This window comes from Gossypium raimondii, chromosome 7 (genome assembly GCF_025698545.1).
Source record: "Gossypium raimondii isolate GPD5lz chromosome 7, ASM2569854v1, whole genome shotgun sequence".
Lineage (NCBI taxonomy): Eukaryota > Viridiplantae > Streptophyta > Magnoliopsida > Malvales > Malvaceae > Gossypium > Gossypium raimondii.
This window is the reverse complement of record NC_068571.1, coordinates 2,798,873-2,825,695: the sequence shown is the minus strand read 5'-3', so window position 1 is coordinate 2,825,695 and position 26,823 is coordinate 2,798,873. Positions and strand designations below refer to the sequence as shown.

General features: G+C 34.3%; 1 long non-coding RNA gene across 3 annotated transcripts; it reads right to left on the bottom strand.

Moving 5' to 3' along the window:
• Positions 1-1,044: 1,044 nt before the first annotated feature.
• Positions 1,045-11,503, bottom strand: LOC105768071 (uncharacterized). 3 transcript variants are annotated; one of them, XR_008197670.1, is made up of 4 exons: positions 11,334-11,503; positions 11,133-11,215; positions 10,709-11,042; positions 1,045-1,926 (listed from the first exon to the last, which is right to left on the bottom strand). It is a non-coding gene; the product is annotated as an uncharacterized LOC105768071 (long non-coding RNA). The 3 variants fall into 3 exon arrangements; XR_008197671.1 differs by having other exon boundaries at positions 11,133-11,211; positions 11,334-11,502; XR_001125762.2 differs by having other exon boundaries at positions 10,722-11,042; positions 11,133-11,211; positions 11,334-11,502.
• Positions 11,504-26,823: the final 15,320 nt, after the last annotated feature.

The window sequence follows — 26,823 nt, the reverse complement described above, 5'->3', positions numbered from 1 at the left end:
GAACAAGTTTATCTCATCGAGTTGGGGGTCAAAACTCGACATTCCTGCCTGACCGGATGAGGGGATAAAAGGAAAAATTTTGTTTGGGTGAAACTTTTGGTTTTTTAATGTTGAAGAGAACTAAATCAAACTGAAGAAAATCTACCAATCGAAAGTAGTCTACGCTTACCGCACCAATTGTTGAGAATATTTTTCTCGTATCGTATTAAGGGAAATGTAATGGGTATTTATACATGTTCCTATTACTACTGTTACAACTCACAATAGGGCCCACTATTTTGTCTTGGTCTTGGGCTGATGGCACTAACATTCCCTAGGCATCTTCTGGCTTATTGGTCGCGTGTTTACAAAGCACGCGACCCTTTTTGATCCTAAGACTAACACCTCTAGTGAACGTTGTACCCATTGGTTACGAGCGAGGGTCCCTTGTAGGGCTCGCTATCCCTTATGTGGACATAGCTCTCGACCCCATTCCTGCGAGGCTTACACAAGCTCCCCTCGTGAGCTATTTTTGCGAACATTCAACTTTCCAGCGAGGTCCCCAACGAACTATCTTTATCGAACATCATTCTTCCGAGTCAGGTCTATCCTAGTTGGAGACCCAGTCCCTATTGGGTCATTTGGGCTGGCAATTACCAAATCCTAACATAACACTATTTTTTTTTTGGAGTTTCTTAAAAGTGTTATAACAAAATTTTACCCAAAGAACTTATTCAATCCACTACTTAGGTTGCCCCATTGCAAAGTAATGTAAATCACAATTGTAAAATTGACTAACTTCATTCAACCATCAAACTGGGGTGGTAGGCAAAGAAAAGGCTAACCTTGTTCCACAAATACTAAAGAGTTCCTTCCAAAAATTATTAATAAAAATAACTTCTTGGTCACTAACAATGGATTCAAACAAACTACTTAATCAAATAGAATTCAAGCCACACAAACAACATTATAAAGAATGAGGGAGGGTAATAAAATGAGCATACTAGAAAAAATAATCAACCACCACAAAGAGAGAAATTTTCCCGAGAGATTTGGACAGCCTGATTTGGTTATTCTAGCAATTGCAGCAAGCCTGCGTGACTCAAGTATTTCTCCTTATTTTGCTAACAAACTTTACAAATATAATAGAAGTCAACAGATTAGCTACAAAGTCTTCTGTACTTTCTGTCATGAACACTAGATAAAATGAGGCTATCCTAAAGTACCCAATTCACATCCAACTTTTCCACTTCAATTGTTCATACAATTTCCTTCAAGAACTTTGATTATCATACAGTATCCTATATTTCATCAAATTTAAAGACACGAGGCATGGGTCATGATAATAATAAAAAACAAAATTATCAGTTATATATCAAAATTAAATTAAAAATATTCGTATCACATGCATTGCATAGGTTACAAAGTACAAACTAATTGTCATATAATTGAAACATTAATAATAAACCTAAAATTATAACTTTTTTTTATCATAAACGAAGAAAAAGGTTAGCCAAATTTCGTGGAAAATATAGTTACCGAACATTATAAGTAAATACATACGATGCAAACAATCAAATTAAAAAAAAAAAAAAACTATCATTCACTGTACCTGATAGACCAACCTGTTGAGATTAGTGTAAGCAGGCCTCTCAATATCGAGAGACCTTCGGCAAATAGCTTCATTATCAAGGAGAACCGCATCATCAGTGTGCTCTAACAGAGAATGGGTTGACAAAACACTATTGTAGGGCTCTACAACAGATGTGGAAACTCTGGGGAAGCGTAAGCAGTGTGACCCAACTTTGATTTCTTACCATAATCCACCGAAAGCGTTTCAAGAAGCAGTGATCCAAGCACGAAACACCAAAAACCCTTGAAGTCCAGTACAGTTATCTGCTAGCTTCCTTATCCTATCAAGTCAAAGATCCACTGTTTCCTTCCCAACTGCAACAAAAAAAGAAAAAAAAGAGAGTTAATTTAGAGATCTGACGGTAGGAGAAAAAAACCCAACTTTTCCAACACTTGTTGCTTACTTGTATTATAGATGGGGTGGAAAACGGTTATAAATTTTGAATAAGAAGGTAACGGTTCCCAGGATTGAAAATTTGAAAATTGAAAATTTGAATAGGATTATATTAACATAATTTCTTAAAGCTACTTTTCAAAATTTTAATACAGGAATATACTATATTAACATATTTCTAAAATATATAATTTTAGGTATTAATAAAATAATATAAAAATAATAAATAAAATTTGCAAATGCTTAAATCAATAATTAATAGTTAAAATGATAAAATTTCTATTTATTAAGACTATGTTAAACGAGAAATTTATGAAATAATAAAATTTGGGTTTAAGTCAATACAATCTGTTATAAAGTTACCATATTTGAAATTATATACCATTTGACTTGTATATTAATTTCAAAGTGATGATATTTCTTTCACCTTAGAAAAATAGCAGTAAAAAATGTTTGACATCTATAAATTGTATGAATTATTCAAAGCTTTCATCAAAATGTTTTTAGCACAGTTTGTTTTTTAGTGATACACCATTCTTGGATCCTAATATGGGGTCGGGTTTGGCGTGTTACATACAGTGACAGTAAACATGTAATATTTTCATATCATGCATATATAGTAATAATTTAGTCAATGAGATTATGGTTTCCAACATTATTCATATTATTAGAGACTCAATTGAATGAAACAAAGCACTAAAACAATTTAGGGGCTAATCTGGGACTAAACTGAACAATTCCCAAAATCCTAGGCAAAATTGTATCAGGGATCACATGGCTGTGTAGCTAGGCCATGTGAGAGGCTATAGTTCGTGTGGAAGCGCTACACCGTCATGTGGCCAGGCCATGTAACAAACTGTGGCAAATGCTAAAATCAACCTACACATGGCCGTGTGGTTCACGAAAAACACTAGGGTACATGGTTGTGTGGTCAACATGCCAGTGTGGTCAACACGCCCATGTGAAAAATCGTGTGGCCCTAATCTTGGGCACGGTTTACTGGGATTGTAAAAAAACACACACCTTTCACTGGGAGTCTAATCGACGTTCCTCATGCCCGATTCTGATCCGATTAACCTAAATAAGGTCCTTCAAATGACAATTAGACACTTGCTAATGATTGATTTCCAATATTTATCAAGATTATCGAAAGGTTTATCAAGAATCGAAAAAGTTTATTTAATCGAACGTAAGATTAGTGCTGGACAAAAATACTGCAAGAATTTAAGATTTAATTGTGAGGATCGAGATGTGCTTACTGATTCTTGGCAAGGATTAAGGATGCTATTGACGACAATTACAAAAATCGATAGAAAGAACGATCGTATGAAGGATGATTTGATTTGGGAAAGCAAAATAATTATCAACAATTATGATGAAAATATGATCTAAAGAAAAATGAAAGAAAATAAAAAGAGAAAAAAATAAAAAGATGGAGAGCAAATTCTATTTGGATTTGAAGAGGTGCAATATGAAAATCTAATTAGGAAAAGAAAGGGAAAAAGATGTTGGGCTTCTAATTTTATTAGAATTTTGAAGAAAGGCAAGATATGAATTCTAATTTGGAAAGAATTGGTTAAATTCCTTTTGTGAATCCTACGGGTTTCACTTGTAATTTTCCCAATATTTTAGAGAAATTTGAAATTAAAATGAAAGGGGAGGAGGCTCAAACTCAGGTTCACGAGGGGGAAACTAATGCTTTAACCATTGGGCTATTGCTCATTTCTTCTTCTTTTTACTCTTAATCATATAGAAATGTTTTGAGGCTTTTTTGGCGAAATTATGAAAAAAAAAGGAAGGGGCTCGTACTTGGGTGCATAAGGGAGGCTACTAGCATGTTAACCATTAGGCCTAAGGCCTATTTCTTGCTTGGTTTGGCCACTTAATTGTACATATTGCTTTCTTTTTAGAGACTTGTCGAATTCCCAAAATAAAAGAGGAATGAAGGGGTTCAAACCTAGGATCACAAGAGAGGGAAGCTAACTCTTAACCATTAGGTCTAAAGCTCATTTCTTACTTAATCTTATTTCTTAATTGTATATATTTATTTTGGGCGTAGCTTACATCTTCTTTATTAGCTTACACATTTACTCAATTTTTCATTAACTTATTTAACTTATAGTTCTTAGCACATTCTACTTTAGTTTATATATAACAATTAATACTTATAGTCAAGTCTCATTATTAATATTTTAATTCATTTCACCATTTTTTCAATTAGGTCCTAACTCAATTAAAACACACTATTTTCAAATTAAACCTCGTAATTAAGTTTCGTTTTAGAGTAATTAATATAATAAAACCTGATTATATTATTTTAATATTTTAATTAATTATTTATGACCCTAATTTTAGTATCTGTTTCAAACCCTAAATTTATAAACACACAAAGATAACTTTATAAATCAGGGCGTGACCACTCTCAATTTTCACAATCCAAATTCTTCTAACCCAATTTTTGGGGTGTGACAGGTCGGCCCTGGGCAAGAATCTTTTGGCCCAAGCTCAACACGACCCAAATATATTATGTTATAAAAAATATTATATTAATTATATTTGTTAAATAATTATTATAAATGTTTATATTTATATTAAATCACTAACTCAAGAACGATTAAACCCATTACCCAAGACTTAAAAAAACTTATTTTACTAAATAACCCAAATTTAACTAAATAACCCAACCTAAAATATAAAATTTTAAAATGATATTTAATACAATAAAATATTTATTATATTTATTTGTGTTTTTAATATAATAAAATATTTATTATATTTATTGTAGTGTTATTTAAAATAAACAGATTTTAATGTATTTTAAATGTGTTAGAAAACTTTTATTTTAACATTCTTTTAATGCATTTAATGTATTATATTTTTTTAGAAATATTTTTAAATAAAAACTAATCAAAAAAAATGAAATATAGGTTGGCCGGGTTGGGCCCGGGTTTACCTTTCTTAAACTAGGTCGGGCTAGGCCCGGGCTTGGAAAATTGGTCTAGATGCCTTGCATAGACTCAACCCGAACCTGATTCAGCCCAACCCATGAATACCTCTACTCATGTCTTTGTATTTGATAAAATACAAGATATTGTACAAAAGTCAAAGGTTCTTCAAGGAATTATATCAACGATTGAAGTGGGGAAGTTGGGAGTGAATTGGGTTCTTTAGGACAACCTTATTTTATCTCGTGTTTATGACACCACTCATGAGGGAGTACAGAAGACTTTGTAGCTCATATGTGGAGACTTATATTAGACTAACATGAAAAAAAGTCATCCACAACTATGTTTCTTGTAAAGCTTGTCAAAAAACAAGGAGAAACACTTGAGTCCCGTAGGCATGCTGCAACCACTAGAATAGCCAAATTAGGTTTGGCTGACTTCCCTATAGACTTTATTAATAAATGACTTAAGTGTCATGGGAAAATATATCTCTTCATGGTGGTTGATCATTTTCCCTAGTATGCTCAGTTGATTGCCATCTCTCATCCTTATAATGTTCTTTTTTGTGGCTTATTATCTTTGATCAAGTGCTTTGTTTGCACGGGTTGTGTGATAGCCCGAAATAGGGCCTAATCAGAATAGTGGTTTTGTAACCACAAATTCGAAGTGAAATAGTTTAATTTTATAAATTTTTATTAATTACTGATTGAATGAAATATTGTGTAAAAATATGGATAGGAAATTTTAATGATTTAGTGCCTAATTGAATTTTTAGGATAAAATTGAAAAAAATGCAAATTGTGTCTAATTAGTGATTAAATGACTTAATTAAATTATTGCATGAAAAGGGTAATTCTAGAAAAATATCTAAGTAATGGGTCAAGGGCATTTTTGTCCAAATTGAATAAAAGACAAAATAAAAAGAAAATAAGTGTCCATCTTCTTCAAAATTGAAGAGTTGCTGCTGAAACTTTCATGTTCTATAAGCTAGGGTTCTTGATTTTTCTAAGCTCAATTGTAAGTGATTTATTGCCCCGTTTTTAATTATTTTCGTATTTTTATGCTTATTGAAGCTCGAATTTCATGTTTCAACCATTTAATTTAAATGAAATTAAAGTTTAAAAATTGACCCATTCATGATATAATTGTAAATTGATTAGTGATGTTAGATAATGAATGTTTGAAATGTTAATTACAAGTTTTACTAGATGAGTTTCGATGAAAATGTTGATAAATGACTAAATTGTGAAAGATGGTAAAGTGTGCATAAAGTTGTGATTTTGTGAAACTGAGGGCTGTTATGAGCATGAAATATGATTTAGTGAAGTTTGAAATTTAAGAATTTGGTAACTTTTATTTTTACGAGCTTTGGAACAAAAGTGAAATTTTTGAAAAGTTATGGGAAAAAAATTAAGTTTGTCAAAATATAGCACCCTACAGAATGACTCCTATTGAATTAAAAGAATTGAAAGCACAATTGTAAGAACTGACTGACAGAGGCTTTACTCGACCTAGTTTCTCACCTTGGGGTGCACTAATTCTGCTTGTTAAGAAAAAAATATGCATCTTTAAGATTATGTATTGATGACTTGTTTGGTTAGTTAAAATGTGCTACAATATTTTCAGATATTGATATTTGTTCTAGCTAAGTTACTAGTGAAAGACTCGGATGTACCAAAAATATCCTTCAGAACTAGGTACGGGTATTATGAATTTCTTGTGATGCCGTTTGGCTTGACTAATACACTTGCAGTATTTATGGATTTAATGAATAAAATTTTAAAACCGTATCTAGATAGGTTTGTGGTGGTATTCATTGATGATATCCTAATATATTCCTGAGATGAAAAGGAACATGCTAATCATTTGAGAATTGTTCTACAAACTCTACGTGAAAAACAGTTGTATGCTAAATTTAGCAAATGTGAATTTTGGCTTCAGAAAGTTGGTTTTCTTGGTCATCGCGGTCCAGTAGGATCTAGTTGTAGCCTGAAAAGACATGCATGAAGCTCATAAATTTATACCTCGTAGGGACGTCAATCAGGTGATCTATTGACGATAAGGCGAAGCTATCCTTGAGGCATGCCTTGTTCAGGTTGGTGAAGTCAATGTACACACTCCACCTATTCATCGCCTTTTTTACCATTACCACATTCGGGATCCAGTTCGAGTACTCCACTTCCCTGATAAATATTATGGCCAACAATTTAGAGACCTCTTACCTCACTGCCTCTATTACTTGCGATGTGATTTTTTTTTCTTTTTTTGCTTTACAGTCTTCGCCTCTGGGAGCACATTCAACCTATGCACAATCACCCGCGGATCTACGCCTGGCATATCCATCGCGAACCATACGAAGACATCTTGTGAACTTTGCCTGTCAGTCAAAGGCTCTCTTACTTACCTGACAGACATGTAACATTGCCTTGCCGGCACCAATATTTATCGAGAATTTGATCTTCATGTAAAAGGTCGTCATCACCATCTTCGCTATCCTTATTATTAGTCTTCTAAAGATGGCGTTGTATGCAATCGGGTGGTCAACCACAGAATTGGAGGCTCTGTGGTCGTATGCTTGCCATCCCCTAATGAGATCAGTAGCGCGATCACGCCTTTTACCTCGTTGTCACTCTCGAACACCACACTCTATTTTTCCTAGTGTTGCGACCTCTTCGAAACACAGAGTGACGACACACCTCTCGTGTGCTCACCGTTTTACACTGGATTGCATCCAGTTGTCATTGGTGCTTACGATTACATGAATGGTGCCTCACACCCATTGCTTACCCTTAAAATACGATCCTCGCAAGCTTTGGCCTTGCTGCAGACCTCCCTGATTTACGAACTCGACAAGTTTTGCCATTCGAGATTGCTTTTTCTATGGCGTTCTTTAATGTGAAATAATCTTTCATCTTATGCCTCATATCATCGTGTAAGGGACATTTGTTCCTAGTGTTCGTCTATCTGCTGATACTCCGCATCAGAAGAATGCCCAGGCTCTTTACTTGGTTGAGGAAGTAGGCAACTGGATGCAGTTTCTTCCTACTGGGTGTAAGCCTCAAATCTGCCCTAGGGAGGATTACGCCTCGCGTGTTCCTACTGGGGCCTTTGCGAATTTCTAAGTGTGTCGCATTGGGCTAAGGTCTTATGCAATTTTTTGATCCTGATTCGTAGGGATTGGTTGATGGGAGATTGCCTACTGTGTTATCCCTCTCTACTATTGGGTTGTCGGTCATCCCTTTGAAATTTGACCCGTAACGTTCTCTTAATTTCTTCTGCCTTTGGAAACTTATAAGTTCGCTCGTACAAGTCAGCTAGGCTCTATGACTTGTTGTTTGTGAATAAGTACTGCATGTGGTCGTTTTGCACTCTCATAATGAAGGCGTGTATTGCCCATTAGTCTTCTAGGTTTTTTTTTGTGTTGAATGTATCTGCATGGAACTTTTTTACATAGTCTTGAAGGGACTCACCCCCCGTTGCTTTACAGACATCAACCCTATGGGTGTATTCATGATTGCTCGATGAGCCTTATACTTACCCAAGAACATTTGTCCCAGTTGTGAGAAATTACGAACCTATCCTTGTAGAAGGAAGAAATACCATTTCTTGGCGTTTACTTTTAGCGTTGTAGAGAAGACCTTTCATTTGACTACTTTCAACGCTCCCAACACATTTATATAGTCATTATACTACATCAGGTGGACTCGTAGGTCCCTTCTTTCAAACATATCTTTAGGTACCTTGAAATCGCGGAGCAAGCCTACTGTTACAATTTCTGAGGCTTATGGGTTGTTGGCGCAGAATAACCAATCCATATCTAGTGACTCAGGGTGCAAGGCTGGCACGTTGCGGCGAAGCTTGTCCATCTCGTTCAACCACTCTTTCATCTAGGTACTCGGGGCTTCATATTGGGTGCTGGCATTTCCCTGAGACTTTGAGTTGTCAGCATATGCTTTTTTGCGCAGTTCCTGGTTGAGAGAAAAGGAGATTCCTTAACCTGAGTAGATATTAGATTCCAACGAAGGGTAAGTCCTTTAGTAAACCACGTTATCGAGGAACGTGGTTTTCGAGTCTACCGGTGAACCAAGTAGTGAACAAGTTTTTCTCATCGAGTTGGGGGCTAAAACCTGACATTCCTACCTGACTGGATGAATGGATAAAAGGAAAAATCTTGTTTGGGTGAATCTTTTGGTTTTTTAAGGTTGAAGAGAACTGAATCAAACTGAAGAAAATCTGCCAATCGGAAGTAGTCTACGCTTACCGCACCAATTATTGAGTAATATATTTCTCATATCGTATTAAGAAAAACATAGTGAGTATTTATACATGTTCCTACTGCTACTATTACAGCTCACAATAGGGTCCACTATTTTGTCTGGTCTTGGTGCTGATGGCACTAACATTCCTTAGGCATGTCCTGGCTTATTGGCCGCGTGTTTACAGAGCACGCGGTCCTTTTTGATACTAGGACTAACACCTCCAGTGAACGCTGTACCCATTGGTTACGAGCGAGGTCCCTTGTAGGGTTCACTATCCCTTATGTGGACATAGCTCTTGACCCCATTCTTGCGAGGCTTACGCAAGCTTTCCTCGCGAGCTATCTTTGCAAGCACCCGACCCCTTAGCAGGGTTTCTCGCGTGCACTTCCCCGCAAGCTATCTTTGCGAACATTCAGTATCCCAGCGAGGTTCTCAACGAACTATCTTTATGGTGAACATTCTTCTTTCGAGTCAGGTCTATCCTAGTTGGAGACCTGAACCCTATTGGGTCATTTGGGCTAGCAATTATCAAATGTTAACATAACATTAATTTTTTTGGAGTTTCCTTAAAAGTGTTATAGTAAAACTCTACCCAAAGAACCTATTCAATCCACTATTTAGGTTACCTCATTGCAAAGTAATGTAAATATATCACAATTGTAAAATTGACTAACTATATTCAACCATCAAACTGGGGTGGTAGGCAAAAGAAAAGGCTAACCTTGTTCCACAAATACTAAAGAGTTCCTTCCAAAAATTATTAGTAAAAATAACTTCTTGGTCACTAACAATGGATTCAAACAAACTACTTAATCAAATAGAATTCAAGCCACACAAATAACATTATAAGAAATGAGGGGGGGTAATAAAATGAGCATCCACGAAAAAATAATCAACCACCACAAAGAGAGATATTTTCCAAAGAGATTTGGATAGCCTGATTTGGTTATTCTAGCAATTGCAGCAACCCTGCGAGACTCAAGTATTTATCCTTGTTTTGCTAACAAACTTTACAAGTCTAATAAAAGTCACCAGATTAGCTACAAAGTCTTCTGTACTTTCTGTCATGAACACTAGATAAAATGAGGCTATCCTACAAGAACTCAATTCACATCCAACTTTCCCACTTCAATTGTATATACAATATCCTATTTTTCATCAAATTTAAAGACACGAGGCATGGGTCATGATAAAAAATAACAAAATTATTAGTTATATATCAAATTAAATTAAAAATATAAATAACACATGTATTGCATAGGTTACAAACTAATTATCATATTTAATTGAGACATAAATAATAAACCAAAATTATAAATAACTTTTTATCATAAACGAAGCAAAAGGTTTACCAAATTTCGTGGAAAACATAGTCACTAAAAATATAAGCTTATATAATTAAGATAATTAATTAACATAGTTACCGAACACTAAAAGTAAACACATACAATGCAAACAATCAAATTTAAAAAAAAAAAAAAAACTATCATTCAATGTACCTGATAGACCAACCTGTTGAGATTAGTGTAAGCAGGCCTCTCAATATCGAGAGACGTTCGGCAAATAGCTTCATTATCAAGGAGAACCGCATCATCAGTGTGCTCTAACAGAGAATGGGTTGACAAAACACTATTGTAGGGCTCTACAACAGATGTGGAAACTCTGGGGAAGCGTAAGCAGTGAGACCCAAATTTGATTTCTTACCATAATCCACCGAAAGCGTTTCAAGAAGCAGTGATCCAAGCACGAAACACCAAAAACCCTTAAAGTCCAGTACAGTTATCTGCTAGCTTCCTTATCCTATCAAGTCAAAGATCCACTGTTCCTTCCCAACTGCAACAAAAAAAAAAAAGAAAAAAGAGTTAATTTAGAGATCTGACGGTAGGAGAAAAAAGCCCAACTTTTCCAACACTTGTTGCTTACTTGTGTAGTGGCCTCTGGCAAAGTTGATTGCAGCATCTTCTTTGCCCCTAATAAGTTGTTCAGGGTGGAATAATGGGTTCTAACTTCATCAATTACGGTCGGTTCAAGATCCAAAAAAACAGAACGAAAGAAGAGTAAATAACCAACGAAGAAAAAGGAGAAAATATTGAGTTTGTATTGGAAAAAGAACACAAGAAAGACCTGAATGCCATGTTGAAGAGAGCAGAGTTCCCAACAGGTGTTACCAGCTTGACGAATGTGAACTCTCTCATTTTGGCTAACAAAGGGAACGATTGCTGAAGAGGTTCAGGGGGTAAAAAGAAACAGAGTGAGATTTTTGAAAAGGTATTATAGATGGGGTGGAAAACGGTTATAAATTTTGAATAAGAAGGTAACGGTTCCCGGGATTGAAAATTTGAAAATTGAAAATTTGAATAGGATTATATTAACATAATTTCTTAAAGCTACTTTTCAAAATTTTAATACAGGAATATACTATATTAACATATTTCTAAAATATATAATTTTAGGTATTAATAAAATAAAATAATAAATAATAAATAAAATTTGCAAATGCTTAAATCAATAATTAAAATTAAAAATGATAAAATTTCTATTTATTAAGACTATGTTAAACGAGAAATTTATGAAATAATAAAATTTGGGTTTAAGTCAATACAATCTGTTATAAAGTTACCATATTTGAGATTATATACCATTTGACTTGTATATTAATTTCAAAGTGATGATATTTCTTTCACCTTAGAAAAATAGCAGTAAAAAATGTTTGACATCTATAAATTGTATGAATTATTCAAAGCTTTCACCGAAATGTTTTTAACACAGTTTGTTTTTTAGTGATACACCATTCTTGGATCCTAATATGGGGTCGGGTTTGGCTTGTTACATACAGTGACAGTAAACATGTAATATTTTCATATCATGCATATATAGTAATAATTCAGTCAATGAGATCATGGATTTCAACATTATTCATATTATTAGAGACTCAATTGAATGAAACAAAGCACTAAAACAATTTAGGGACTAATCTGGGACTAAACTGAACAATTCCCAAAATCCTAGGCAAAATTGTATTAGGGGTCACATGGTTGTGTAGCTAGGTCATGTGAGAGGCTATAGGTCGTGTGGAAGGGTTACACCGTCATGTGGCCAGGCCATGTAACAAACTGTGGCAAATGCTAAAATCAACCTACACATGGTCGTGTGGTTCACGAACAACACTAGGGTTTCTAGGGTACATAGCCGTGTGGTCAACACCCCTGTGTGAAAAATCGTGTGGCCCTAATCTTGGGCACGGTTTACTTCGATTCGATTGTAAAAGAACGCACACCTTTCACTGGGAGTCTAATCGACGTTTCTCATGCCCGATTTTGATCCGATTAACCTAAATCAGGTCCTTCAAATGACAATTACACACGAGTTAATGATTGATTTCCAATATTTATCAAGATTATCGAAAGGTTTATCAAGAACCGAAAAAGTTTGTGTACTCGATCATAAGATTAGTGCCAGACAAAAATACTACAAGAATTCAAGATTTAATTGTGAGGATCGAGATGTTCTTACTGATTCTTGGCAAGGATTAAGGATGCTATTGATGACAATTACAAAAATTGATAGAAAGAACGATCGTATGAAGGATGATTTGATTCGGGAAAGCAAAATAATTATCAACAAATATGATGAAAATATGATGTAAAGAAAAATGAAAGAAAATAAAAAGAGAATAAATAAAAAGATGGAGAACAAATTCTATTAGGATTTGAAAAGGTGCAATATGAAAATCTAATTAGGAAAAGAAGGGAAAAAGATGTTGGACTTCTAATTCTATTAGAATTTTGAGGAAAGGCAAGATATGAATTCTATTTTGGAAAGAATTGGTTAAATTCCTTTTGTGAATCCTAGGGGTTGCACTTGTAATTTTCCCAATATTTTGGAGAAATTTGAAATTAAAATGAAAGGGGAGGAGGAAGAAAAGGAGGAGGCTCAAACTCAGGTTCACGAGGGGGAAACTAATGCTTTAACCATTGGGCTATTGCTCATTTCTTCTTCTTTTTACGCTTAATCATATAGAAATATTTTGAGGCATTTTTGGCAAAATTATGAAAAAAAAAAGGAAGGGGCTTGCACTTGGGTGCATAAGGGAGGCTACTAGCATGTTAACCATTAGGCCTAAGGCCTATTCCTTGCTTGGTTTAAACACTTAATTGTACATATTGCTTTCTTTTTAGAGACTTGTCGAATTCCTAAAATAAAAAAGGAATGAAGGGTTCAAACCTAGGATTAGAGGTGATCATGGGCCGGGCGGCCCGGCCCGCCCGAAATATGGGAGGGTTCGGGAAAAATATAGGCCCGAAATATGGACTTGGGCAAAAAATAAAGCCCGTTTAAAAAACGAGCCAGGCCTCGAGCAAAATTTTTTTACTCCCCAAGCCATTTCCCCCATTTCCCCTCTTCTCTTCCACAAATCTCTAGCCTGACTGCCCTCCATTTTTTTTCTCAACCTTCACCTTCACCTCCGGCAGCAGTCATCCACCGATCCACCTCCAGTCCTCCACGGACCACGGCTCCACCCATTTCCCGTTTCCCCTCTTCCACAAATCCCTAACCCTGTGCACGATCCACCTCCTCCGGTCCTCCACGGCTCCAACCATTTCCAAAATCAAATGTTAATTTTCTTTATTTTTTCTTTCTCTGATATTTACTGTAAATATAAGTTTGATCTATCATTCTCTGATATTGAATTCTTTATTTGGGTATATTTCTTACGACCCGCTCAAAAGCACAATGCGCTACACAGTCTAAGATTTACTCTGTCAAAATTCATGATCCCAACCTATATATATAGGAATTTTTGCTTCTTGTATTAGTGCACCATGCATGCATATCTATAGAACCAAGTGAATTGCTTTAATACATATATATAATTTGGATATAAATTTATGTAAAGTCAAAATTTTATAATTTAATTTTCGCTTTTATCATAAAGTAGGGATTGTTAAGCCAGAATCCGGGGAAGCCATGTATAGAAGCAAAATAGATAGAAGAAAGGGATTTATTTGACATTTTAGAGTGGCCTGGGTACCGATTGAAAATTGTTCTTATTATCTTTAGGTGTGAAATAATTGCCTATTAAAAAGGCAAGAATTATAGGAATGCGCAATAAAATGGCACTCAACTTCAAGACCAGGTATATAATAGAATTGCTTGGTTCTTTCCTTTCTTTGGAATGCCATGGAAGAATCGTGATTCCTGAGGTCTGATTGAGAAAGTGGAAGTTGCTTCCATACAAAGACAGATAGCTATATGCTGAATGCAAAAGCATGTTATGGGATCAATATGGGCAGTTCTATTATATCAGCTAGTATTCTTTCTATTTTACCTACTCAAACTGGATATAGAACAAGTGCATTTAAAAAAAAATCTTGAGTGGTTTTTAGCAGTTCATTATCACATTCTCTTGGAAAGAGTTAGAAGAAGGAAATAGATGGAAGATATAAGAGAGGTATTCATGTGCTTCCTTTGATTGATTTATTGAAACGGGCCTTGGAGACTTCTGTTGATGGACATCCGCCCCCTATAAATATCTCCTCAGATCACCAATTGAGGGTTTCAGCTTTTATTTTCTTTTAAAATATCCCTCGAGATTTACTGCTTGAAACTAGAAAACCATCAGCTTTAACTGTTATTTGTGATCTCTACATATTTTAGTAGATTCCCATGTAATTTGAGTTCCAAAAGTGTTGCCAACTCCTCCACTTCTCTTTATATTATCTGCATAGCCATTGAAATTTGTTTCTGTAGCAATGTTCTCTGCATTTATATTATCTGCATATAATTCATGTAATGTAATATTATGCATAGCCATTCTTTCTTACATTTGTTTCTATAGCAATGTTCTCTGCATAGCCATTGAAATTTACTGATTGGAATCAAACAATGTTGAACTCCAGGCCCTTTAATTATATACAATTAAATAACATTTAAATTCAATTAGTTGGTAATTTTTAAACGCGCCCCATATTCATAGATTATTATTTTATGTTTAAATGTCAATTTGAAAATGTTAAAAAACTAAGAAATATCAAACGATTTGGGTCAAGAGTACATCAATTCTAACATAAATTTTATAGATAACATGAAAGCTATGCACTTTGTTCTTCAAATAAGTAATCTTATTTTATTTTATTTTGTTCATTATATACAAGAAAAATATAATTTGATATTTGATATAATTTTAATAACAATTAGTTTTAAGTAAAAAAAAAAAGGGCCGGGACGGGCCGGGCCCGGGCTTCATATTTTTCCCATGGGCCGGGCTCGGGCCTAGGAAGCGGGCTTAAAATTTTTTGGGCCCGGCCCAGCCCATGAGCACCTCTACCTAGGATCACAAGAGAGGGAAGCTAACTCTTAACCATTATATTATTTTAATATTATTTTAATATTTTAATTAATTATTTATGACCCTAATTTTAGTATCTGTTTCAAACCCTAAATTTATAAACACACAAAGATAATGTTATAAATCAGGGCGTGAACACTCTCGATTTTCACAATCTTGATTCTTCTAACCCGATTTTTGGGGTGTGACAGGTCGGCCTTGGGCAAGAATCTTTTGGCCCAAGCTTGTCAAAAAACAAGGAGAAACACTTGAGTCCCGTAGGCATGCTGCAACCACTAGGATAACCAGATTAGGTTTGGCTGACTTCCCTATAGACTTTATTAATAAACGACTTAAGTCTCATGGGAGAATATATCTCTTCATGGTGGTTGATCATTTTCCCTAGTATGCTCAGTTGATTGCCATCTTTCATCCTTATAATGTTCTTTTTTGTGGCTTGAATTATCTTTGATCAAGTGCTTTGTTTGCACGGGTTGTGTGATAGCCCGAAATAGGGCCTAATCGGAATAGTGGTTTTGTAACCACAAATCTGAAGTGAAATAGTTTAATTTTATAATTTTTTATTAATTACTGATTGAATGAAATATTTTTTGAAAATATGGATAGGAAATTTTAATGATTTATTGCCTAATCAAATTTTTAGGATTAAATTGAGAAAAATGCAAAGTGTGTCTAATTAGTGATTAAATGACTTAATTGAATTATTGTATGAAATTGGAAGTGTTTATGTGGCAAGTAGACCATAAATTAGTGTTATGGACACAAAAGGGAAATTCTAGAAAAATATCTAAGTATTGGGTCAAGGGCATTTTTGTCCAAATCGAATAAAAGACAAAATAAAGAGACAATAAGTGTCCATATTCTTCAAAATTGAAGAGTTTCTGCTGAAACTTTCATGTTCTGTAAGCTAGGGTTCTTGATTTTTCTAAGCCCAATTGTAAGTGATTTCTTGCCCCGTTTTTAATTATTTTCGTATTTTTATGCTTATTGAAGCTTTAATTTCATGTTTCAACCATTTAATTTAAATGAAATTAAAGTTTAAATATTGACCCATTCATGATATAATTGTAAATTGATTAGTGATGTTAGATAATGAATGTTTGAAGTGTTAATTACAAGTTTTACTAGATGAATTTCGATGAAAATGTTGAAAAAGGACTAAATTGTGAAAGATGGTAAAGTGTGCATAAAGTTGTGATTTTGTGAAACTGAGGGCTTTTATGAGCATGAAATATGATTTAGTGAAGTTTGAAATTTAAGAATTTAGTGAATTTTATTTTTACGATCTTTGGGACAAAAGTGGAATTTTTGAAAAGTTATGGAAAAAATGTAAGTTGCCAAAATATTGTGTATGAATTGTATTTGAATGGAATATTGATAAAATGCATTAAATTGTGTTAATATAGATCAAGAAAGAAGAAATAGTGGAAGTGATCGGGGAAAAGAGAAGGTTATCGACTAAATTACTAAAATAGTCGTTTTGCATCCGAGGTAAGTTACGTGTAAATAATAGCAAAATATTTTTATAAATTGTGAATTATATTTGATATGTGAATTAATATTGAATGTGGAAGGAAAATTGTTCATAAATTATTCAAGTGATAAAATGTTTAAAATAAAGTGTTAAGTGTAAATTCCCGGTTGAATTAGGAATAAAATGGATACAAGTGACATGTCACTAGAGATCAGTGTTACATTGTTACAGTGAGTCCTGGGTGCTGGGTGATCTAGCATGTGTTGTAGACACCTGACATCTTGTGTGAGCAGGCCCGTGGACTTTCCAGTATTATTGATCAGTGGTAGCTTTGGCTACATATCAGTGTGGCACTTATGTGCTAAATCTCTACGTATCTGTGTATATTTTGAGTGTTCAACGGGATTAATAATGAGTTAAAGTGAATATGAAATGAAGTGTGTATGCAGGTACATTTAAAAGAATGAGCATATGTGATAAATGTCAAGTGTATAAGTGCATGTGCAAGTGAAATGGGTAAGATTATACATGTGTAAGTGATTGAAATTGCTAAGAAATGTTTGATTAGTTATATGAGAGAAATGTCAATTATTAAATGAGTACTTATTATTTACATGTAACTTACTAAGCTATTTGTAGCTTGCACATTTTCTCCTTTCCTTTGTTTTATAGTGATTTGAGCTTGTTTGAATTGGGGATCGTCGGAGCTCGTATCACACTATCATAACCATCTCGGTATTATGTGTTTTCAAAATGTTTAAAACTATGGCATGTATAGAGTCTTAATCATTTTGAGTATGTTCATATGATATGGCTAAGATTAGCTATTGAAATGGTTAGTAAAGATTATGTTTTGGTGTTATGTATGTTTAAATGGTAGCTAATACAAAGAAGCAGTTTCTTTGACAGCAGTAGTGATGTGAATGTGAAAAATCATCATATATAGTATAAATGGAATTAGGGAGTGAATGATATATAGAATTAAATCTTATCAAGTATATTTTTACATGAAAGAAACGGTGTAGGCAAAGGAATTTTATATTTTGAGATATTTGAATTTTAGTGAGACTGGGTTAGAATGGTTTTTGAAGTCCCCTGTTCTGACTGTAGAAAATAATTATAAATTGTATAGAAAGAATTATGGGTCATAATTTATATGTCTATATTCCTTAGTGAGCCTATTTTCAAAATAAACAAACGATAGCATTATACGAATTCTGTACAATGAGATAATTGATTTTTAGTGTCAAGAGGTCAGAACTATCGAGTATTGAAACAGAGGAGAATTTAATGAATAAACTGTACTAATTGGCTAAACAAAAAATTCTAAAAATTTTATGGTAAGAAGCTATACGAGTCTAGTTTCATGGAAAATTTACAGATTTAAATTTTGAGCTTCGTAACTCGAGATATAATTAAATTAGTAACAGTCATGCAGGTGGATAGTTTTGTTGTGAACAGTGAATTTAATTTTGAAATCAAATTTTTATGCTTCGAATTGGTAAGTTAAGTTGGATGACATCTCGTACTCGATTTCGGTGATGGTCTCGAGTAAGGGGTGTTACATTTAGTGGTATGAGAGCTACAATTTAGTCGATTCTTGGACTAACGTATTGAGTGTAATAGACTGTCTATACATGCCATAATTGAATAATGATAGGGTGACGACTCTTGACATCTTAAAAATGTTTTTTTTTATAGTAATGGATCCTAATCGAGATACAGCTGATGATGCTCAAAATAATGCACCTGTTTCCGCGCAAGGGACGACGCCAATTGAAGGTCGACCCGAGACTCAGGGTCAAGGAGATGAGGCTCGAGAATCTTTTCTCAGGGTCAAGGAGATGAGGCTCGAGAATCTTTTCTTCATATGATGAATAATTGGTAAACTGAGTTTGTTAGAACTAATCCTAATGCTCAACCTCCTCCGCCCCCTCCTATTCCTCAAGCTGTTCCTATAGCTCCTCAACAAATTGAAGTGTTAAGATTGTCAAAGCCTCCAATAGACAAAATTCGAAAGTATAGAGCCAAAGAGTTCTGAGCTAATGTAAATGATGATCTTGAAAGAGCAGAGTTCTGGCTTGAAAATACCATCAGAGTGTTGGATGAATCATCTTGTACTCCAGAAGAAAGTCTCAAATGTGCTATCTCATTGTTGAGGGATTCGACTTATAATTGGTGGAAAACATTAGTGTTAGTGGTGCCTAAAGAAAAAGTTACATGATATTTCTTTCAAGAGGAATTTCGGAAGAAGTATGTAAGTCAGCGTTTCATTGATCAAAAGAGAAAAGAGTTTCTTGAATTGAAACAAGGGTGCATGACGGTAGCTGAATGTGAACGAGAATTTGTCAAATTAAGTAAGTATGCCCAAGAGTGTGTATCTAATGAAGCTACATTGTGCAAGAGGTTTGAAGATGGATTAAACGAGGATATCCGATTGTTAGTGGGAATCCTTGAAATTAAAGAGTTAGTGGTACTAGTTGAAAGAGCTGTGAAGGATGAATAATTGAGTAAAGAGAAAAGAAACGTGGAAAGTGAAGCAAGAGATGTAAGAAAAAGATCAATGGGCAAGTCATTTTAGTCTCAAGCGAAGAAGTCTAGAGAAATGAATACTCGATCGGATGCTTCTAGTGTGAATATTCAAAGAGATCGAGAAAGACAATATTCAAGTTCTAAAGCTCAAGCGACCTCTATAGCAAGTGTAGGAAGTGTTAAACCTACTAGACCGAAATGTCAACATTGTGGAAAACGACATTTGGAAGAATGTTATTTAATCAGCCGAGCATGTTTTAAATGTGGATCTCAAGATCATTTTGTGAAAGATTATCCAGAAAGAGAATAGATGGAAAAGTTTCAGAATGTGAGATCGAGCAGTGTGACTACTAGAGGAAGACCACCGAGATATGTGGGGACTGGAACTAGTGGTAAAGGTACAACAAAAGACACTACTGTAAGATCCGAAGTGGGAGCTCCAGCGAGAGCTTATGCCATCCGAGCTAGAGAGGAAGCATCTTCCCCTAATGTGATCACTGGTATATTTTCTCTTTACGACACTAATGTTCTAGCATTGATTGATCCTGGTTCTACTCACTCGTATGTATGCATGAATTTAGTGTCTGATAAGAATTTGTGTGTTGAATTGACTGAGTATGTGGTTAAAGTGTCAAATCCTTTAGGCAAGCATGTGATAGTTGCTAAATATGCAAAAATTGTCCTTTGATGATACAAGGTCAGTGTTTCCCTGCCAACCTGATGTTGTTGTCATTTGATGAATTTGATGTTATTTTGGGAATGGATTGGTTGACATTACATAAGGCCAAGATAGATTGTAGTCGAAAAATTCTTGAGTTGAAGTGTAGTAGTGGTAAAGTTCTTCGGGTTGAAATAGATAAGTCAAATGTGATGCCAATTGTGATTTCTATCATGTCTGCTCAGAAATGTTTGAAAGATGGTTGTGAAGCATATCTTGCTTGTGTGTTGAATACAAAAGTGTCTGAAACAAAGATCAAATTAGTGCCAGTGGTATGTGAATATTTAGATGTGTTCCCAGAAGAGTTTTCAAGTTTGCCTCTGATTAGAGAAGTAGAGTTTGGTATTGAAGTAATGCCAAGTACCGATCCAATATCGATTGCTCCCTACAGAATGGCACCAACTGAACTGAAAGAGTTAAAAGTGCAATTATAAGAGTTGACGGATAAAGGATTCGTAAGACCAAGTTACTCTCCGTGGGGTGCTCCCGTGCTATTTGTGCAGAAAAAGGATGGGACATTGAGATTGTGTATTGATTATCGTCAACTTAACAAAGTGACAGTGAAGAATAAGTATCCATTGCCCCGAATAGATGACTTGTTTGATCAGTTAAAGGATGCCACAGTGTTTTCCAAAATTGATTTGAGATCTGGATATTACCAATTAAGAGTTAAAGAGTTAGATGTGCCAAAGACTGCTTTCAAAACCCGGTATGGCCACTATGAGTTTCTTGTAATGCCTTTTGGTCTGACTAATGCTCCAGCTATTTTTATGGATTTGATGAATCGGATTTTTCGGCCCTATTTGGATAAATTTGTGGTGGTGTTTATAGATGATATTCTTATTTATTCCCGAAATGAAGCTGAGCATGCCGAACATTTAAGAATTATGCTACAGACTCTGCGAGAAAAGAAATTGTTTGCTAAATTTAGCAAGAGCAAATTTTGGCTCAGTGAAGTTGTATTTTTGGGACATATTATCTCGAGAGATGGCATCCAGAGTGGATCCGAATAAGATATCGACAATAGTAGAATGGAAGCCTCCAAGAAATGTATATGAAGTTAGGAGTTTTCTGGGCTTAACGGGATATTACCGTCGATTCATAGAAGGTTTTTCGATGATAGCTTCACCGATGACAAAATTGTTGCAAAAGGATGTTAAGTTCGAATAGACTGAGGAGTGTCAACAAAGTTTTGAGAAATTAAAGAAGTGTTTAACTGAGGCACCAGTATTAGTGCAACCCGAGTCAGGAAAAGAATTTATTGTTTATAGTGACACGTCATTAAATAGGCTCAGATGTGTATTGATGCAAGAAGGAAGAGTGATAGCATATGCTTCTCGACAATTGAAACCGCATGAACGAAATTATCCTATCCATGATTTAGAGTTGGCTGATATTGTCTTTGCTTTGAAGATTTGGCGTCATTATTTATATAGTGAGAAATGTCGTGTTTTTATAGATAATAAAAGTTTGAAACATGTTATGACACAAAAAGATCTGAATTTATGACAACGAAGATGGTTGGAATTGTTGAAAGATTTGAACTTGTGATAGATTATCATCCGGGAAAAGCCAATATAGTTGCTGATGCTTTGAGCAGAAAGTCTCTCTTTCTTTGAGAGCTTTGAATACGAGATTGACATTGACTGAAGATGGATCATTGTTTGCAGAGTTAAAAGCTAGATCATTGTTTCTTCAAGAAATTTTTGAGGCTAAAAAAGTAGATAATGAATTGCAAAGAAAAAAGACTCAGTGTGCAGTAGACGATAATTCTGATTTTTGAATCGATTCAGATGGATGTTTAATGTTTCATGACAGAATATGTGTTCCGAAAAATGTTGATTTAATTCAGAAAATTTTGCAAGAAGCACATGATAGTCGTTTGGCAGTTCACCCCAGTAGTGTAAAAATGTACAATGATTTGAAGAAATTATATTGGTGCCAGATTGGAAGTGGGATAGAATTACTATAGATTTTGTTTCCGGATTGCCATTGTCACTGAAAAAAAAAGACTCAATTTGGGTGATAGTTGATCGATTGACTAAGTCGGCTCATTTCATTCCTGTGCGAATAAGTTTTTCACTTGACAAGTTAGTTGAACTTTATATTGCTGAGATAGTCCGATTACATTGTGTGCCTATGTCTATTATATCTGATAGAGATCGACGGTTTACTTCAAGGTTTTGGAAGAAATTACAAGAGGCATTGGGTACTAAATTGAATTTTAGTACAGCATTCCATCCCCAATCCGATGGACAGTCTGAAAGAGTAATTCAAGTACTCGAAGATATGTTGAGATGTTGTGTATTGGAATTTGAAGGTGACTGGGAAAGATATCTACCTTTGGTGGAATTTGCATATAATAATAGTTATCAATAGAGCATAAAAATGGCACCTTATGAAGTATTGTATGGACGAAAGTGTAGGACTCCATTATATTGGACTGAACTTAATGAAAATCCGTTACATGGAGTCGATTTGGTAAAAGAAACCGAAGAAAAAGTGAAGATAATCCATGATTGTTTGAAAGCTGCATCGGATCAACAAAAGTCGTATGCGGACTTGAAAAGAAAATAGATTGAATTTCAAGTGGGTGATAAAGTACTTTTGAAAGTGTCTCTATGGAAGAAAATTTTGAGATTTGGCTGTAAAGGTAAATTAAGTCCAAGACTTATTGGTCCATATGAAGTGATAGAAAGTTTCATGTTTCTATGTTGAGGCGATATCGATCGGACCCATCGCATGTGGCTTTAGTGAAAGTGTAATGGCAACGACATGGAGTGGATGAGGCAACATGGGAAACCGAGGAGGCTATGATGAAACAGTATCCCAACTTATTCACCGGTAAGATTTTCGGGGACGAAAATCCCTAAGGGGGAGAATTGTGATAGCCCGAAATAGGGCCTAATTAGAATAGTAGTTTCGTAACCACAAATCCAAAGTGAAATAGTTTAATTTTATAAATTTTTATTAATTACTGATTGAATGAAATATTGTGTGAAAATATGGATAGGAAATTTTAATGATTTAGTGTCTAATTGAATTTTTAGGATTAAATTGAGAAAAATGCAAAGTGTGTCTAATTAGTGATTAAATGACTTAATTGAATTATGTCATGAAATTGGAAGTGTTTATGTGGCAATTAGACCATAAATTAGTGTTATGGACACAAAAGGGTAATTCTAGAAAAATATCTAAGTAATGGGTCAAGGGCATTTTTGTCCAAATTGAATAAAAGATAAAATAAAGAGAAAATAAGTGTCCATCTTCTTCAAAATTGAAGAGTTGCTGCTGAAACTTTCATGTTCTATAGGCCAGGGTTCTTGATTTTTCTAAGCTCAATTGTAAGTGATTTCTTGCCCCATTTTTAATTATTTTCGTATTTGTATGCTTATTGAAGCTTGAATTTCATGTTTCAACCATTTAATTTAAATGAAATTAAAGTTTAAAAATTTAACTATTCATGATATAATTGTAAATTGATTAGTGATGTTAGATAATGAATGTTTGAAGTGTTAATTACAAGTTTTACTAGATGAATTTCGATGAAAATGTTGAAAAAAGACTAAATTGTGAAAGATGGTAAAGTGTGCAGAAAGTTGTGACTTTGTGGAACTGAGGACTGTTATGAGCATGAAATATGATTTAGTGAAGTTTGAAATTTAAGAATTTAGTGGATTTTATTTTTACGAGCTTTGGGACAAAAGTGGAATTTTTGAAAAGTTATGGGAAAAAAATGTAAGTTTGCCAAAATATTGTGTATGAATTGTATTTGATTGGAATATTGATAAAATGCATTAAATTGTGTTAATATAGATCAAGAAAGAAGAAATAGTGGAAGTGATAGGAGAAAAGAGAAGGTTATCGACTAAATTACTAAAATAGTCGTTTTGCACCGAGGTAAGTTACGTGTAAATAATAGCAATATATTTTTACAAATTGTGAATTATATTTGATATGTGAATTAATATTGAATGTGGAAGGAAAATTGTTCATGAATTATTCAAGTGATAAAGTGTTTAAAATAAAGTGTTAAGTGTAAATTCCCGGTTGAACTTAGGAATAAGGTGGATACAAGTGACATGTCACTAGAGATCAGTGTTACAGTGTTACAGTGAGTCCCGGGTGCTGGGTGATCTAGCATGTGTTGCAGACACCTGACAGCTTGTGTGAGCAGGCCCGTGGACATTTCTAGTGTTATTGATCAGTGGTAGCTTTGGCTACATATCAGTGTGGCACTTATGTGCTAAATCTCTACGTATCTATGTATATTTCGAGTGTTCAACGGGATTAATAATGAGTTAAAGTGAATATGAAATGAAGTGTGTATGCAGGTACGTTTAAAAGAATGAGCATATGTGATAAATGTCAAGTGTATAAGTGCATGTGCAAGTAAAATGGGTAAGATTATGCATGTGTAAGTGATTGAAATTGCTAAGAAATGTTTGATTAGTTATATGAGAGAAATTTCAATTATTGAATGAGTACTTATTATTTACATGTAACTTACTAAGCTATTTGTAGCTTACACATTTTCTCCTTTCCTTTATTTTATAGTGATTTGAGCTTGTTTGAATTGGGGATCGTCGGAGCTCGTATCACACTATCATAACCATCTCGGTATTATGTGTTTTCAAAATGTTTAAAACTATGGCATGTATAGAGTCTTAATCATTTTGAGTATGTTCATATGATATGGCTAAGATTAGCTATTGAAATGGTTAGTAATGGTTATGTTTTGGTGTTATGTATGTTTAAATGGTAGCTAATACAAAGAAGCAGTTTCTTTGACAGCAATAGTGATGTGAATGTGAAAATCAGCATAAATAGTATAAATGGAATTAGGGAGTGAATGATATATAGAATTAAATCTTATCAAGTCTATTTTTACATGAAAGAAATGGTGTAGGCAAAGGAATTTTATATTTTGAGATATTTGAATTTTAGTGAGACAGTTCGAATGGTTTTGAAGTTTCCTATTCTGAATTTAGAAAATCATTATAAATTGTACAGAAAGAATTATGGGTCATAATTTATATGTATAGATTTCTTAGTAAGTCTATTTTCAAAATAAACAAACTATAACATTATATGAATTCTGTACAATGAGATAATTGATTTTTAGTGTCAAGAGGTCAGAACTGTCGAGTAGTGAAATAGGAGAGACTTTAATGAATAAACCATACTAATTTACTAAACAAAAAATTCTAAAGATTTTCTAGTAAGAAGGCATATGAGTCTAGTTTTAGGAAAAATTTACGGATTTAAATTTTAAGTTTTGTAACTCAAGATATAATTAAATTAGTGACAGTCGCGCAGGTGGATAGTTTTGTTGTGAACAGTGAATTTAATTTTGAAAGTAAATTTTTATGCTCTGAATTGGTAAGTTAAGTTGGATGACATCTTGTACTCGATTCCGACGATGGTCTTGGGCAGGGGGTGTTTCATTTAGCCTAAATCCATTTTTAGTGACAAAGATGTTATTAGACTAACATGAAAAAAAGTCATCCACAATTATGTTTCTTGTAAAGCTTGTCAGAAAACAAGGAGAAACACTTGAGTCCCGCAGACATGCTGCAACCACTAGAATAGCCAAATTAGGTTTGGCTGACCTCTCTATAGACTTTATTAATAAACTACCTAAGTCTCATGGGAAAATATATCTCTTCGTGGTGGTTGATCATTTTCCTTAGTATGCTCATTTTATTGCCATCTCTCATCCTTATAATGTTCTTTTTTGTGGCTTGAATTCTCTTTGATCAAGTGATTTGTTTGCACGGGTTGCCTAAATCCATTATTAGTGACAAAGATGTTATATTTACTAGTAATTTTTGGAAGGAACTCTTTCGTATTTGTAGAACAAAGTTAGCCTTTTCCTTTGCCTACCACCCTAATCCAATAGCTAAATAAAGATAGTCAATCGCATAATTGTGATGTATTTACATTACTTTGCAGGGGGCAACCTAAGTGGTGGTTGACTAGGTTCTTTGGGTAGAGTTCTACTATAACATTTTCTTCCGTACAACCCTTTGCACATCACTATTTCAAGTATTTTATGGTCGTACTCCTCTAAGATTTCTCTCATATGATTCTAGGTCCTCTAAAGTTGATGTCGTGGACTAATCCTTGATAACTCGTGATGAGGCTTTACAGCTCATCCATGTCAAGCTCAACAATGCATGAAAACAACTTATGAAAAAGGGCATCATGATGTTGAATTTGAACTTGGCTCCTGTTGGAAAATCGGGTTTAGAAAATGCAGTGAAAATATATTTTAGTAAAAATTAAAGTTTTAATTTTTTTTCCAAAACTAGAACTTGGTTGTGTTATCTAAACTAATAAATACTTAATCAAAATTGTACATTTTCGATTCGTCTAGATTGAACGCTTCGACTGAGTAGTCTTCCCCATCATCCTCAAGCTCACGTTTGTCAAGTGTGAATTTGCTTCAAATTAGAAAAATTTTCACAAAATTACTAGTGGGGCAATTTTGTAATTTCTTTAAACTTTGGGGGTTAAGTTGTAAATAAAAAAATATCCC